General features: G+C 38.4%; 1 pseudogene; it reads left to right on the top strand.

Annotated features, from left to right (window-relative positions):
* Positions 1-6750: 6750 nt before the first annotated feature.
* LOC112479509 lies at positions 6751-6869 on the top strand (annotated as a pseudogene).
* The last annotated feature ends 7224 nt before the right edge of the window (positions 6870-14093 follow it).

The raw sequence follows: 14093 nt of genomic DNA on the forward strand, positions 1-14093 counted from the left end.
GTGACTGGGAAAGGGGGCGGCTGCGGGGCGGGGGGCAGAGGAGGCCCGGGAATCCGCCTGTCACTGCGGGAAAAAATGGGGAATCCTGCCTGCAGCGCAGCTTTCCTGGCCTCTCTCAGGAGGGACACGTGCGGGGGAAGGGGGGTCCGGGAAGAGCAGGAAGAGCACATTTGTAGCGGGAACCCAGGCACCGCTTGGAAATAAAAGATGAAAGACGGTTTATCCCTGTCGTTGGTAAAAATAATATCGAAGTCCATTGCTGCCGATGTCCAACTGTTGCAGCTATGCATGCACACACACACACACACACACACACACACACACACACACACACACACACATACACACGTTCACATGTACACTCATCCAGCAGCCTGCGATCCCTTGGGTGAATTAGGAGCAAAGAACGACTAGCCTGAGGATTCCTTACACAGCAGCTGGATGCATGCAAACGGCTGTTGCAGCAGCGGCAGCAGCAGCAACCCACAGCTCGGCTTTGGTCCAATGCTCCGCCACACAAGATTCTCCAGCTGGCATGAAAGCAATGAAGTCATCGCCCAACCAGTAGAAACGTAAAGATCTTAATACCTACCATGGATCAGGTTTCCAATGAGGATAAAGAGGTGATGAAATGGAAGGAGAGATTTCCAGTACCACTTTTTGAAAACTGAGAATAAAAATAAATTTTTTAAAGCTATTGCAGACAAATCTATGCAAAACTGCATGATTTCCACTTACAGAAGCAAAGAGGAAAATTTTTTTTTTCTGGATTTTTTTTTTTCAGAAAAACACAGGAGAAAAAGAAAAGAACAGAAAATAAGCAGTGTATGAGGTCATAGCAGCCACCAAATTAGAAATATGCAGTACTGAACTGCAATGGGAAATAGATATCTTAGATAAAATTAACTTAATCTGTTCCTGTGGTGAATCTGGTAACAATATGTAACAATATTCTGGATTTGGCTTCTCTGTGCCAAGCCAATAGGATTTTCTTTTTCATAACATGGCGAACATTGAGTGAGGAAATAAAGGTGCCTGCTTTCTCTTCAGCTTTTCAGGAAGCATATTAGAAATTTTTACAGGTAGGAATAGTGAATTAGCAGTCAGGGAAAATGGAGTCAGAGGCAATAGCAGAGCTTTGCAAAGTCTCCTGCCTCCTCCAGATGCAAAGTAACAGTGCTATGACCTCAACCTTCCCCTACCTGGAGGCAGAATTCCTGGGGCGGTTGCTCCATTTTCATCCCTGTATATTAAATGAAGAATGGTTTATCTGTATAGAATCAGAACAAGATAAGGAAAAACCAGTAACTGAATATCCTTTGATATAGGTCCAATTTAGTTTAAGTGGTAATATTAGATGCTTTATAATGTGCCATCCTAGATATGCAAATATGACCTTCAACTTAGGGACATTTGCTTTGATTTGGTTTTGAGTACTAGTGAAAGGTTTATTGGAGCCAGCCACATCCAGGTCAGATAATTGCCATTTTGATCAAAAGTATATCTTTTCTAGAAGGTTAGTAAGAGTTAAATACCATGCTGCCATTTAACTGAGCTCTTATGTAGAAGGAACACTAATACCACTGAATGAATGCCTGCTATGTGCCAAGAATGTTACATACATTTAGAGTTGCCAGATAAAATACAGGAGGCCCATTAAATTTGAATTTCAGAGAAACAACGAATAATTTTTTTTAGTATAAGTATTTTTATCCTGGATACATGTGAGAGAAGGGTAGAAGATTAAATAAGCTTTCTAATCATCGTCAAAAACAAAACATTTTTGAAATGCCCCTCTGGGTCCAGATCTCATAATACAATCAGAATCTGGGAGAAAAGCTTACAAACCAAATTAATGTGTAAATTTATAGTGTTCGTAAAAAGAAGTACACATACTTATACTAAAAAATTATTTGCTATTTATCCGAAATTCAAATTTCACTGGGCATTCTCTATTTTTAAATGCTAAATCTGGCAACCGTACATATATTATTGCTGAGTGTCATGGTTTCCTGCAAGATTCTGTTAGGTCACCATTTTCCACATGAAGAAACAGCTTCAGAGCCTCCCCAGCATCTATTTGCGCCTTCCTTCTTCTGATAGAACCCTATTTGTGTTCAGATATTCACACTTTCAGGGTGGTGGGTACCGATTAGTCTTAGTTAATCAATGTGTGGTCCAATAAAACTAAAAGAAAGGATTTAACATCCTGTGGTTTGAGAGAGAAGTTTTCCCTGTCTATCCTGTCAGATGAATGAGGAAGCAAATATCCCGGTTGCCCCTGGCCGCCATTTTGTGACTAGGAGGAAAACCAGTCTTAGGTCAACACCTATACACTAAATAAGGCAGAGCTGAAAAATAGAAAGATAAAACAAAGAAATCTGGGTGCTTGATGACGCCTCTGAGTTGCTTAAACAAATTCTGCCTTTTCCTTGCTTTCGAAACAGTTTGAGTCAGAGTTTCTATTAGATGCCACAGAAGTATTCTACTACAGATGTCAGAGTCAGAGCCCATGCATGCTACGCATTATGGGTCTCAATAATAAATAAACAAGTGGTCATCAAGATGTCAGACATTTTTATCCTGGATATATGTGAGACAAATCTAGAAGACTAAATAAACCTTCTAATCATTGTCAAAAAGCATTTATAAAATAAATGCCCATCTGGGCCTAGACCTCGAAATACAATCAAGATCTAGGAGAAAAGCTTAAGAGTCAAATCGTTGCGTGAATTTCTAGTGTTTTAGAAAGAGGTGAGCATTAGTTATTCCTTGGCCCTGCTCAGAGCTTAAATCAGACTGTCAGATCTTACATGTTTTCATTTAAAGTTCATACCATTTGGGAAAATGTCATTTGAGAAATGTGAGTCCAGTACCTCATTTTTAACTATTAAAACCTCTATCTTCGTCCTGTAGTCACTAAGTTTAACCACAAACAGTGTAGAGAACAGAAATGTCAGCCTCAAAAGACCCAAAAGGGAAAACCACACCAGAATAGAATGAAAGTGGATGGTTGGCAAAGCAGTATAGCTTAGTGGCTAAAACTATAGACTCGAGATCCAGATCACCTGCATTCAAATGTCAGCTCTAGTTTTGTCCTTGGGAAAATTGTTCAACTTCTCCTCTGTAAAATGGGGATGATGATGATAATAATAGCACTCACTTCATAGGTCTAGACCAGTTACTATTTGTGAAATGCTTAGCAGAGTACCTGGCCCACAGTGAGGACTTTGTAAGGATTAGCCGTTACTGAGCAGGCCCGATTTCATGGCCTATAAACTTGAAGCAGTTTATTTTTCTTCAATCACTACTTTGAACCATTTTTTTATGGGAAATTTCCCTTTTGTGTCCCTTAACACCTTGGACAGTTTTAACAACTTTTGGGTCTTTTTCAGCTATTAAAAATCAATCCAGTTTAAAAATTAAATGTTATATTTGATTTATATCTTGTCCTCTCCCACTACCACCCTTCCCACCATCATCGCCTGCCAGGCTTGTAACTCAAGGCACCCAAAGTGACCAGGGAGTATGGTTGGCCTTGTCATTTCTACTCCAGGGCCTTGGAGGGTGTGGTCAGTGTTCTCACCAAACCTAACTCCTCTGACCGCAGTGGTTCATGGGAGGTAGAGAGGAGGAACCATCAGCTCTTTTCTTAACAACTCCCTCATTCCCACCCACTTCTCCTCACCCCCTATCTTGGCTGTAGTTGACCTCTATATAAAGGGCATCCGAATGACAGTTCCCTTCCCCAGAGCCACCACCCACAACCTCCAGCTGTTGATGTCACTTCCCTGACAGAAGCTTACCTAAGTGAGGGCAACAGGAAGAAAATCTCTCTCAAAATACTATCACCCATGTGTCAACAATATAAAGAAAACAAGCCAGAATTTCCCAAGATCAACTCAATGAAGTTAGAGCTCCAATAACTCAAAGAACCACTCCAGCACCCTGAAAGAATGTTTCCATGTTTACTGCCTTGGTCTGAATAATGGTTTCAATGGTTTGAATACTGTGTGATCTTGGGTAAGTTACTCCCTCTGTGTCTCAGTCTCCTCATTTGTAGTAGGGAAATAAATAATGACAGGTTATGAAGAGTAATATAGGGTTAGATGAGTTAGTACATGTAAAGTGCTTAAGGCAATCCTGGCACGAAGAAACTGATCAATAAATGCTAGCTACTATTACATGCCAGGCATTGTACATACATCATCTCTTTTAATCTTCACATACACCCTGTGAATGATGTCTTAGTTTGAGTTTCCCCAAAAGCAGACCCTGAGACAAGGATTTGAGTATAAGTAGTTTTACTTAAGAGTTGATCCCAAGAAACACCAGAAGATAAGTGGGCGAGTGAGACAGGGAAGACAAGGAGCCAATAATAGGTGGGTTATCAAGCCAGTTACTGCTGTGGGTGACTAGAGCTCAGCAGGATTTGCTGTGGGGCTCTGGGACATGATGCAGAATCTTCTCTCTTCTCAGAAAGTGAGGAAGCTGAGATATTTCTCCACCATATCGAAAGCTCTTCTGGGCATTAACTCTCCAGCATTTCTGGTTCTTCCTCTGTGCAGGTAGAGTGTGCTTTCACAATCTGGGAAAGAGCCCTCGGGCAGAGTCCCAGATGATCACAATGAGAGGCCTTGCAGAGGTAGAGGTGAGTGCCATGGAAACACGGGTGGGGCAACAATAGTATGGCCCCCAGCTAAGAATATTATTATGCCCTTTTTACAGAACACATATTTTATAGAATTGTAGTCATCTTAGGGGATGTTCTCCAACACAGGCTGGCAGCCAAAATAGCACAGAATAATACGGACTCCACATCTGATGAAGAATTTAAACCTTGGAGGAAGAAACCTGAAATTTGGCCATTTTGAGGATCCTCTGAGATAACACATCTATAAGCTTCCCCCAAGCCCTCCCTTCTCTGCCCCATTTTCAATCCGATCAGGTGGCTGTGGACACCCTGGTCTACTTTAGTGTGCCCAGATCATCCAAGATCAGCGGTATCCAGGAAACTGGAGTGTAGCAGTGCTAATAGATACTGTCACTGATATAGAAGGGCTTTTTATTTCAAGAGGAGTATCTAATAAGATAATGGAGATGCACTGTCTTTGGCTTTGTAAGAAGCAAGTCAGCTAATTTTATAGATAACAGCAGGAAAATAATAGTGAGAATCGGGGCACACAATGGAGAATGATTCTAGCATCTTTCTGGCCTAAATAATTTAATAGTTCTATACACCTCTGACTTGATGATAAAGGCAGTCCCCAATATCCAGTGACCCTTTCTCCCCAATGCCCTGCGTAATAAATTATGAAAGAGATTTAAAGCCTGTGAGTATTTCAAAAATACCTGTTTCTACTGAACATTCAGAATTCTACATAGTTTTTAAATACCATAAATTAATTTTTATATGTTACCGTCTTAATCCAGATGAAACCAGATTTCCCTAGGTAAACAAGAGTCTATTATCTTTCTTTAGAAATAGTATTGGTCAACATTTATTGAATGCTTACTGTGTTCCAGGCATTGTGTGAACATTTGCATGGATTGCCTCATTTAGCCCTCGCAATACTCCTATGAAGTCATGTAGTGGTTTTAAGATATCCCCACAAAATGCTTCCCCTCTTCCTCCCTTCAAAAGATAGAGCTAAATTCCCCTCCCCTTGAGTGTAGGCTCTACTTGAGACTCACTTCTAACAAATAAAATATAGCAGGAGTGATGGTCATGGGTGGTCATAATCTGAGACTGGGTCATAAAAAGTGTTGCAGCATCCTCCTTGCTCTCTCTCTTGAATCATTGTGGGGGGATCCAGCTACATGTTGTGAGGACATGCTCAAGACGCCCTATGGAGAGACCAGAGAGTGAAGAACTGAAGCATCTTGTCAACAGCTAGCAAGGAACTGGCCACAGCCATGTGAGTATACCATCTTGGAAGCAACCCCAGTCAAGCCTTCAGGTGACTGCAGCCCTGGCTGACCACCTGAATGCAACCCCATGAGATATCCCAAGCCAGAACCACCAAGCTAAGCCACTCCTGAATTCTTGACCCACAGAAACTATGAGATAACAAAAGTTTATTGATTTATACCACTAAGTTTTAGGATAATTTTTTATGCAGCAATGAACATTTAATATAAGTGGATCCTATCTCCATTTTACAGACAAGATTGTAGTTATTTACCCAACCTTATGCAGGCAGTGGGTGGTGGAACCAGAATGCAGATCCAGGTGACTGACTCCAGAGCCTAATCCTGAACCACTAAGCTATACCCTCTCAGCAGTAGAAACCATTTATGTAATGGTGCTATGTGCCAAAGACTTTCCTTATACTGTCTCATTTAATCCCACAACAGCTCTGAAAGGAAGACTTTTTTCTGCTTTTCAAATCCATCAAAGTAAAGTCACTGTCTTCTTATGGTAATAGATGCTAATGATGTACTTAAGGTATAGCAGTAAAGCAGCACGGTTGTCCATTTCATTTTCGTCTTTTGCTTACTTGTTTAGCTCAAGTATGAGGTGATTTGATAAGCACTTTCCTAATATTCTTCCCTCAAAAGGTTTTGAAAGTTTTAAACAACCCCAAATGATGCCTTTCCCTTGAATACATGCAGACAGGCTGATATGTAATATATATTTCATCTCAAGATTTTAATTAAAAACAGAAAATTTAAGACACACATAGCATTTAATTTGTAAAGAAAACAAATGAATTCATAGAGTCTAAGTACTAAAAAGTATTAAAATGGGTCTATGGCCATGCTACCCTGAACGTGTCTGATCTCATCTGATCTCAGAAGATAAGCAGGGTTGGGCCTGGTTAGTACTTAGATGGGAGACAACCTAGGAATACCAAGTGCTGTAGGTTTTAAAAATAAAAAAAGTAATAAAATGACTGTGCCTTGCATTTACTAGGTTTAATACAATTTTACAGACTATAAGACACCTTGGAATTCTGAGCTAGTTACATAAAAACACACAGGGTGGAAAACATATTGATCTTGCTTCTTCTCAAATCCATAAAACAATCCTTGCTCTTTTAAAATGTTCTAATATAATAATGAGTCATTAGCATAACATCGTTCTTCTGTGTACACTACTGTTTGTTATCTATACAACATAAAAAAAAGCAGAGATTGGGTAAAGAGCAATAGTTACTCTCATTGGAAAAGTGGGAAAAAATCTTTTAACCCCCTTTTATCCAGTTTTCTCATCGATATTAATCAATGTACCATATTAATTGCTTTGCATTGAAAATAAAGATTATGTGCTATTCATTTTTGTTTTCCCAATGCCTAGCGTAGAACCTGACACTCAATAAGCGTTTGCTGAAAGAATGAATGAATCGATGAACTGATCAATGAGTCTCCACATTATTTTGTGCTATGTTGCTACATAATAGAGGAAAATTAAGGATTCAAACAATTACCTGAAGGATATACATTTTAAAAGAAGAAGAAGAAAAGAAAGATAAAAACAAAGTGGCTAGATATTGAGGCTATACCATTTGGAGGAATTGGGTTGAAATAAAAAGGTATGGGAGCTATAGAGTGAACCTGATCTACCTGTACAACTGCCTCGAGTCTTGATTTAATTTCTCTAAAAGAAATTCTCCACCAGCTTTACAGATAAAAAACCAATATGGTTTCCAACACGCTTAAGGAAATGAAAAGGTACTATGCTTGTTTTATTCATTAGTCAGCCTTTTTACTATAGGGGACACAACCATTCAGTTCGAAATGTATAAGATTTTTATATGCTCAAGTGAAGATGAAGATATGATCTGAAGCACATTAAATAATATGCATCACAAAACATAATCTCTAGTTTGTTTCTCCAGCAACTTCTCCACTAAATTGTCATAGATTTCATTTTTAATAAAATGACAAAAGATCAAGTCCACCTAATTCATATACTTGTCAAATATAATTTTTACAAGATAGATTGAAAAAGAAAAAAGTGTCCACATTTTAAAATAGAACTTAAAATACTCTACTTTGTGTACTGATGACTACAAGTTACTTTGATGTATATAAAAAAAACAAGACGGATTGATGGATGGATAGAGCGATGGATGAATGAATAGATATGTAATGAAGAAAATAGAGTAAAATGTTAATTGTAGAATCTGGGTGGTGGGTGTGTATAGATGTTCACTGTGCAATTCTTTAAACTTTTAGTATTTTGAAAAATTTTATCGAAATATCAAGGAAAATGCTACTTTGATGGAAATATATATGTTGCTTTATGATTTCAAATTCAGAATTTCATACAAAGTCATGACCAAATCACTGCTAGCCATCCTCAATATTCCAACTTAACTAGGACCAAATACAAATACACGCACAAATCATAAATCATTACCTTCCATTGCCATTATAATTCCAAAATCGAAACTACTTATTATTCTGCACATGTATGTAAGATTTTCTGCTGAATCTACCTATCACCCACACCATAGAACCTTCCAAAAATTGACTTAAAGCTGCCCCAGGCTCTCTCTATATATAGTTTCTCATTTGTTTTATTTCTTATATTTAGGGCTATGCCTACTTGTGTGTTATTCTTTTCTCCAAATCAGATAGAGGTAAGAATTATATGGCCAAACCCCATCCTAGAAAGATGCTTAGTAGATGCCTTAAGTGTACTAGAGGAACAATCTTTCACACATAAATTACTTTAAAGAATGTTAGTTTCTGAGGTAGAAGAGCTACCAATTTTAGAGGAGACAGTTGAAGGAAAATGATCATAAAGATAAATTTAAAAAAATCTTTACACTTGGGAAATTGGGGGATGTGAAGAAGGATCGGATTTTCCAAGATAGCCACTACAATATCTCTCATCCCACATGTTCTTCTCACACTGTGACTTTGACACTCCTGCCATCCAGAGGTGGAGGTCTATGTTCCCTCCCCCTTGAATCTGGGCTGGTTTATGACTATGGTGAAAGTGTATGATTATTGACATGATTGTGTTATTGACAGATGTCGATTGGTTGCAAAATCTCTATTGTATGATTTTCCAGGCTAGGTTATAAAAGGCAATATAGTTTCTGCTTGGTTCTTTTGGGATACTCATTGTTCTCACCTAGCCACTCTGTTGTGAGGAAGCCTAAGCTACCCTATAGAGTGGTCATGATGGAGAAGAGCCAACAGCCAGTCCCAATTTACCACGTATATGAGTTTGTCACTTTGGGAAGTGTATCCTACAGCCCTAAAAGAGCCACCCCAGCTGATGCCTCCTGAAATAGAGATAACCAATCGGTAGCAAGCCCTGCTCAAATTGAGATTACTGATCAAAGAAAATAATTGGAAGCCACTGCATTTAGAAGTAGTTTATTAAGCAGCCATAGATAACTGATACTGTGCCTAAAACAAAAACCATGTGAATCTACACATGCTGGCTTCCAAAATTGAGAACAATTATATTAGTACATTAGTAGGAGATAGAGATTTTGCAACCAATCGACATCTGTCAATAACACAACTATTTCCCTTAAACTAATGTTGTTAGTCTCTCACATATGAAACCTTTTTTTTTTTTTCATGAGAATGCTAACAAATGGCCAGGTTGGCCTGAGTTCATCCATCCAACAAAGATTAATGAGAGCCTACAATATAGAAAACACTATACTTATTATCACAGTGGGGAAACACAAATGGAGGAGCCAATCACCATGAGCTATATTTTCCTTATTATTTCCTTATCCTCCTCCAAACCGCTAATAAACATGGACCTAATCAAAGAGCAATCATGAGAAAGGGAGGAAGGAAAAGGCCATTGCTTTACTGATTAATAAATAAGACCAACCAAATAAAAACAAAACCTAAGGTTTTCTCACTAATCAACTTCACTAGTCTAAAAGATAGAACTTCAAGATTTTGAGGATAGGAGATTTCAACGCATCTTGTCTATTCACTGGCTTCCAAACAAAAGTGTATCTAATTAAACATACCAATTAAATAGTTGCAATATCTCAGTCTCCTTTGGAAACTTTACAATGAATACATTTACACAAGGCAAGATCAAGGAATGGTGTTTGTTTTAGAGGCCCCAGCCTCCCTTTCTGCCCCTTTTCCCAGCCTCCAGATCATGCCAGATTCCGTACCCCCAGTGCTCTTCTACCCTCTCCCTTTCAAAAGTAGCTCTGAGAAAAACTCTTGATAAATTCATTGAAAACAGCCTATAAATGGTTGTTAATATGTTATGTGTCATCTTTCCCCACAGTTTGCATTTTAACAGTGAAGTAATCAATCAGTCAATAACACGGAAACAAAACTTCTCATAAAATTCCAAGATTCAGTGAGACTACCAGTATTGCTCTAAGTCAAAAAGAAGAAACAACCCAAATATTCATTAGCTGATGAATGGGTAAACAAAATGCAGCATAACCATAAAATGGAATATTGTTTGGCAATAAAAAGGAACAAAGCCCTGATCCATACTACATCGAAGACATGATGCTAAGAAGCCAGACACAAAAGGTGACATAGTATGTGATTCCATTTATATGAAATGTCCAGAATAGGCAAATCCATAGAGACGGAGAGTAGATGGTAGTCGCCTGGGGATGAGGTGAGGGGTAGGGAACTGGAGGGAAATGAGCGGTGACTGCTAATGAATAAGGGATTGCTTTTGGCGGTGATGAAAATGTTTAAAAATTGGTCGTGGTGATAGTCACAAAGCTGTCAATATACTAAAAACTATTTAATTGTACACTTTAAATAGGGGAATATATGGGTTGTGAGTTATAGTTCAATAACATTGTTATTTTAAAAACAGGTCCAGGAAAGCCACATGCAAAAGAAAGAAACTAGACTGCTATTTATCACCATATACCAAAATTACCTCAGAATGGATCAAGGACCTGAATATAAGACCTGAAACAATAAATTGCATATAAGAAAACACAGGTACTAAACTCATTAGTTTTGGATTTAGAGGATTTTATGAGTTTGACCTCAAAGGCAAGGGAAATAAAAGCAAAAATAAATGAATGGGACTGTATCAAATCAAAAAGCTTCTGCACAGCCAAAGAAACCGTCAATAAGGCAAAGAGGCAGCCATCCGAATGGGAGAATATACTTGCAACCAACACCTCCGATAAGGGCCTAATATCCAAACTACACAAAGAACTCATACAACTCAACGATAAAAAAACAAACAATGCAATTAAAAAATGGGCAGAGGACCTGAACAGACACTTCTCCCAAGAAGACATACAAATGACCAACAGACATATGAAAAGTTGCTCAACTTCACTAGTTATCAGGGAAATGCAAATCAAAGCCACAATGAGAGACCACCTCACACCTGTTAGAATGACTATCATCAACAGGACAAGTAATAACAAGTGTTGGAGAGGTTGTGGGGAAAAAGAAACCCTCAGACACTGCTGGTGGGAATATAAATTGGTATAGGCACTATGGAAAGCAGTATGGAGGTTCTTCAAAAAACTAAAAATAGAATTACCATATGACCCAGCAATCCCTGTATTACCCACAAAATCTTGAAAACATTTATCCGCAAAGATATATGCACCCTAATGTTCATATCAGCATTATTCATGGTGGCCAAGATATGGAAGCAACTTAAATGTCTTACGTTAGATAACTAGATAAAGAAGATGTGGTACATATATACAATGGAATATTACTTAGCCATAAGAAAAGATGAAATACTGCCATTTGAGACAACATGGAAGGATCTTGAGATTATGCCAAGCGAAATAAGTCAGATAGAAAAAGCTGAGAATCATATGATTTCACTCATATGTGGGATATAAAACTGAAAGCAACAAACGAACATGACAAACAGAGACTGACAGACACGGACAGTGGATTAGTGGTTACCACAGGGAAGTGGGGAGGTAGGTAGGGGTTAAGGGGTTCAAATAATTGGTGATGGAAGGAAATCTGACTTTAGGTGGTGAACACACAATGCAATATAAATATGACATATTATTGAACTGTACACTTGAAACCTACTTGATTTTATTAATCAATGTCACCTCAATAATTTTAATAATTAAATAAATAAAGATGACTCCAGGAGAATAGACAGCAGGTTACACTATAAAAGTTCCTTGTTTGCTGCTCTTGTCTATCTCCTCTGTACTCAAATGTGGTCTTCGAACCAGCAACACTGGCATCACCTGAGAGCTTGTTAGAAATGCAGAATTTCAGATCTAGACTCCCTGAGACAGAATCCACTCTTTGGGCAATGTCTTCTTAGCTGACCTAAAGTGTTTGAAAAGTCCTCAGTTATGTTACAAAACAAAGCAAAGCAAAGCAAGGAAACGATCATTGTTTCCTTCAAGAAAAAGAACTGCTGTTATAAAGTACATGGTAAAGTAATTTATGAGTGCCTGCTGCTTTCAAAATTCCGATGGCACTATAGAACTGTGGGGACATGGAATAGAGGGTGACTATTGATGAGTATGGTGTTTCTGTTAAGGACAATAAAAAAGTTCTGGAATTAGTGGTGATCGATGCACAACTTTGTGAATATACTAAAAACCACTGACTGACTCGTACGATTTAAAAGGGTGAATGCTGTGGTATATGAATTGCCGTATATTTCAATAAAGTCGTTATTTTAAAAAGTCAGCCAGACACGCAGGAGAGGCACTTTGTAGAGCTGATAATAGTACTTTGCAGTGCCTAGAAATTTCACTTAATTCATTTATACCAGCACTATTGATGTTTTGGGCTGAATCACTCTGTTGTGGGCCTGTCCTGTGCACTGTAGGGTGCTGAGTAGCACCCCTGGCCTCCACCCACTAAATGCCAGTCGCACCCCACCTCCTAGTTGTGACAACCAAAAATGCCATTATGGAGGCAACCATTACCAAATATTCTCTGAGACAAAAAATAGTTGCTCCTTACTCTCCCCCGCCCATTTTATAAGGAAACTTTTCCTTAAAAAGAGTCTAATTCCCTGGCTTTGAGAAAATTTCCTCTGGTTCTTTTCTCGGTAGAGAGACAAATAAATGGTCAGATTCTTAGAACGACATTTCAGATGCCTAAATCCTTTATTTATTGATGACCTTCAGCGTTTTGCCTGTTCCCTTTTGCAACTTTTCCTCACCTGCCCCATTTTTCAAGTGTTAAATTCTTTTCACAACTATCCGATTGACCTTTATTTCTTAGAGTTGCTTTTAAAATGGGTAGCCAAAATGAAATGTAATGTTTGTCTCCATTAGGTCCAAGCAGAAAAACAGAACCCACTTTAGATATACCAAACAGAAAGAACTCACTGGCAGAAACTGCTTACAAAGGGTTGGAAGGGCTGAAGAGGTGGAAGGGGGAAGATGAGGTTATCAGAGATTCAGAAGCCTCTCCTCGGCTGGAAAGCAAAAGGGTGAATGGGCTTCTTAACAGATAAGGGCTGTTCTGTGGGGTTGCTGGACTTCTGAAGGCTGCGCTCCTTGTGGGGAGCCAAGCGCCAATATTTCCACTGATGCTGCAGGAACCCCACGGTGACCCCAACAAAGGTGGTTTTTTATGACATGAGAAAACTATGACATAATATTCGGTGAAAGAAAGCAACTTATGTGATGATAATAACTGCCATTTTTTGAATGATTACTACATGCAGGCATTTTATATACATTATCTCATTTAACAAGATAATAATTCTCATGGAAACCCTAAGGGGTGAGTATCATTATCTCCACTTTAGAGGTGGAGACTTTAAGAAAGGTTAAGTTTCCATTATCACGTGAGTTCATGAAGGAAAGGCTTTATCTCTTTTCACCCTCGTATCCCCAGTGCTACATAATAGTTATTTTTTGAATGAATGAATAAATGAATGAAAGTTTCATGAAGAATAAGTGGCAGAGACAGAATTCAAACCAGTTCTTTCTGCCTTCAGAGTTCATTCTTAATCATGACACACATCTGCCTCCCATAAGTCCAATATGAGCTCAACTATGAGGGGAGGGGAAATTATATATATATCTATATATCTATATCTATATCTATCTATCTATCTATCTATATATATATATATACAAACACACACAGACACACACATACTCACAGACATATTATGTGTATATTGTTGAATATGTAAAATATCCTCATAAAAC

This window comes from Pteropus alecto, unplaced genomic scaffold (genome assembly GCF_000325575.1).
Source record: "Pteropus alecto unplaced genomic scaffold, ASM32557v1 scaffold23, whole genome shotgun sequence".
Classification (NCBI taxonomy): Eukaryota; Metazoa; Chordata; class Mammalia; order Chiroptera; family Pteropodidae; genus Pteropus; species Pteropus alecto.